Here is a 4,261-nt window from a genome sequence, read left to right on the forward strand (position 1 = left end):
TATATAGCAATTAAAATATTCACAATGTAAAAAATATATAAATTCACTATAGAAATTATTTCAAGTAACTTTTCAATTTTTTTAGGGCCTGGAAATCAAAATGATAAAAACTGCCTGACATTTCCAGGTTATGTACCACAGGAACTCTGCTTTTATTATGCTGCAGTTTATAATAAAGCTACAGGCCAACAGTTTTGTTTACTCCACAAAGCCAATTTTAACTTGCATTTGCCACCTGGCGTAAATTTGGAGCCTGTGTAAACAGCATCTGTAAAGTAAAATGCATAAACATAATACTGATATAAAGCAAAATTTCAGACCTACCTGCAGCGCGCTGTTTAGGAAGCAGCTGTTCTGACCCGGCTCATTGCTCAGGCCTTTGCTGGGAGCGATGGAGGTCATGGTGCATGGGGTAAACATCCCCTGCAGCCCGCTGCTGCCTGAAGCAAAGTAGTTCCGCTTCCACGACAAAGCCAAATTTAATTGCTTAAATTAGCAATATAGTAATTATTAAACAATAGTTGAGTTAAATAAAACAACCCAGCATGTTGGGTAAAAACATTTAACCCAACCAGCTGGGTCAAGCCACTTGGCATGGACCCTGTGTGAACAGCATCTGTAAAAGAAAAACCCATAAACATAATACAGATATAAAGCAAATTTCAGTATTACCTGCAGTGCGCTGTTTAGGAAGCAGCTGTTCTGACCCGGCTCATTGCTCAGGCCTTTGCTGGGAGCGATGGAGGTCATGGTGCATGGGGTAAACATCCCCTGCAGCCCGCTGCTGCCTGAAGCAAAGTAGTTCCGCTTCCACGACATGGGTCCAGCTCTGCTCCGCTCCCCCCTCCAATCACCACAAGAGCCGCGTCCTTCCCCGGCTAATCACGCTGGAGGAGGAGGGCATCCTGAACACGGTGCAGATGAGTGTGTGTGCGTTTGTGTGTGTGTGAATGCAAGAGAGAAATAGAGCAGAGAGTGTCTGTGCTGGGCTGGTCTCTATGTTACTCCCATGAGAGAGGGTTTGGTCAGTGATTACAAAACAAAAAATATAATGAAGGTATCTGCTGGAGTTTGGTAACAGGTGTGAATATAAAAGTGATGTTTTCTCTCAAGGGGGCGGAGGAATCTCAGTAATGTCTGTCTGTCGTGACTAAATGGCTCCCCACACCTGAGATGGTAAAGTGGGGTTAAAACGTAATGACTGGCCTGGTTAAAACCAGCTGCGTGACTGTTGCAGTGTTTGTTAGAGTAAGTGTGGCTGTGATCTAAGACAATGTCCTCACGTTGCGGTGTCCACTTTCTGTCCGCCGACTGCTCTTCACCTCTGAGCCTTCTCAATATGTTCTCTCTTAGCCCAGCTGATCTGAAAAATAAATAATAATAACTTACATTCAAAAACATTCCTTTGTTTTTTCAAACAACAATAAGTCAGCAGCTGAGCTGGTGTGATAACTGCTGGTTGGTCTAGGGCAAAAACCATCATAATTTTTGCACTTATTTTAACTTTAACATAGCTTTGAATTTTCTGTTGTATTATTCTTACACAAAAAAACATGTAATCCTTTCAGAACATAACCGTGTTAATTACTTTCTGGATTCTGTGTCTCAGACATGCACCATCCCTCTTTTTATCTCTCTCTCCCCTCTGATTGGTAATATTTTGGCTAATTCAAAGAAGTAAATATTTTACAAATGAAAGGTTTTACAAATTAAGATGTTTTGAAGTCTCATATGCTCACCAAGGCTGCATTCCAAAATACAGAAAAAAAACATTAATATTGTGAAATATAACATTTTAAATAACCAATTTAAAATTTATTTTACAATATAAAATAACCATTTTCTATGTTGATATACTTTTAAATGTAGTGTAATTTATTCCTGTGAAAGCTGAGTTTTCAGCAGCCATTACTCTAGTCTTCAGTGCCACATGATCCTTTAGAAATCATTTTAACATGTTGATTTGATAATCAAGAAACATTTCTTATTATCACAGCTGAGAATGGTACAGCACAAAATAAGACCTGTATATTTGTAGAACCATGATGCATGTTTTTCAGGATTCTTTGATTAAAAGAAAGTTTAAAAGAAAAGCATTATAACATTATAATGTCTTTACTCTCCCTTTTGAACAATTTAATGTGTCCACTCCTTTCTGAATAAAAGTATTCATTTCTTAAGTAGTTAACTGTAAAATATGTTTGGATATGCCACGATTGAAACTACTATGAAATAACCAATATACTGTACAAACACTTGTGAGCACACATCAGTTGAATTCTATATTAATGTGGCATTTTTATAATTAATTATTACAAATGCATTTTCCCTCATATTTTATTGAGACTACATGTAGTATTCGTACTTAAAAAATTCAAAATTCAGCATCATTCAAAATTAATTTACAATTTGAGTAAAAATGCTAACTACTGTAAGTAAATTTGAACCTACAATCTTTATGCTGAACAAAAAAAGAAGAAGAAGAAGAAAAACCTTACGGCCATTTTATGTCAACTACCTATTTTCACATGACTTCATGTGTTTTTACTCCTCTCACATGTACATAAAAGCAGTCCTGCACACTGACTGCCATGCAAATACACCACATATAATACACATGCAAAATCTCCACTGTTAAACAAATTTGGACCATCATTTTTTTCATCCCCTTACCCTTTCGCTTTTTCAACTAGGAAAAAGTGAGCGAGAGAGGAAGGTAAAGAGGTAGGGATGCGGGAGAGGAAAGACAGCAGCACTGCAGAGCTCTCCTGCCAGGATGGAGGCAGCGGCGTGCGGAGCAAATGTCCTATTCCCACTACTACATAAATACACTCCCACGTTCACACACAAAACACACACTCTGTCCACATGGTCCAGCCGGAACCAGAGCGAGGCCCCACAGTGTGCCCTGTTCTCCTGAGGCAGAGGCAAGAAGAGGGATGTTCTGATGTGGAAGAACAGTGAGTGTGACAGATCTGAGGCAGGTGTTATGCGAGGTCACGGAAAAACATCTTTCCTGCTCTTCTTAATCAGGGTCAGCGCTGTGTAAGCTAGGGATGTTCATGACTGCCCGTTGATCGATTCAATGACATTAGTAATTTAATGAATTAAGCTGAACAATTTCAGCACAATAAAGGTTATGTTCACTGCAAAACAATGTGTTTGCCAACATAATCAAATAAATAAGACAAGCCCTTTCATATGCTCACCCAAACTTCCTGTTTTAGTAGGAAATATGTCAACACAGGACAGAAAACTTGGCTTGTCAAACCATTTAACGCGGACAGACAACAAGTTCATCTGTCAGCCTTCCCACATTATTCCACCTTACCATCATGTCGGTGTTGATCAGTGACTACTGTAACATCGTCCATTGTATTTACACTGTATTGTCCTTTATTGACCTAAATAGTAGCAAGAAATAAATATTCAAAAATGTTTAATGACCCACAAAGTAATCTCTTAATGAAATAGAGTTATTAAATCTATTAATAAAATATATTATGAGGACAACATTAATATTAATATTATTAAAATGTATTTAAATATTTAAAAATATATATATTTTAAATATTTAAGAATATTAAATATATGAGCAACAAGTTGTCAAAAATTGCTGATCCACAAAGTGACATTTTGATTAAGAAAGAGTCATCTATATTTTAAATTATTTAGATTATTAAGAGTAATAAATTAACAGCAAATTAAACTAATAAAATTCATGCTAAAGTCCCTAAATGTATTACAATACAGCAGAATAAAAAAAACTATTAGGAGGAAAACATAAATACTCAAGTTTTTTAAACTTATTTAAATGTAAAATTTTGAGAGGTCATATGGCATTGCTAAAAAGAACATTATTTTGTGTATTTGGTGTAATGCAATGTGTTTATGCGGTTTAGTGTCTTTTTACGCGTTGCGTTGCATATCGCGCTGCGTAAACATAAAACCATGTCTGCATTTGTGATCAGAGAAATGACAAACAAGCGCTACTCTACACTGCTCAAAACTCGCGTTTGAATCGTCAGTGGCAAATTCTTTAAATATGAAAACGTACTTGCAGGCTGTGAGTCAGAAGCGCCAGACTGTCCTTGCAAAGTTGGAATTGCCCCACTTTATAGAAACAGACACCGGCATTGTAGGCTATACTGTCCCAGGAAACAGTCCTCGTCCACCATAAAATGCGCTTCACACATCTGAATATTTGGGTTGAACTGTTCTGGAACAGTGTTGTAAATACAACTTAACCACTGATTTCTAG

This window comes from Sinocyclocheilus anshuiensis, unplaced genomic scaffold, assembly GCF_001515605.1.
Source record: "Sinocyclocheilus anshuiensis isolate Anshui unplaced genomic scaffold, SAMN03320099.WGS_v1.1 scaffold1135, whole genome shotgun sequence".
Lineage (NCBI taxonomy): Eukaryota > Metazoa > Chordata > Actinopteri > Cypriniformes > Cyprinidae > Sinocyclocheilus > Sinocyclocheilus anshuiensis.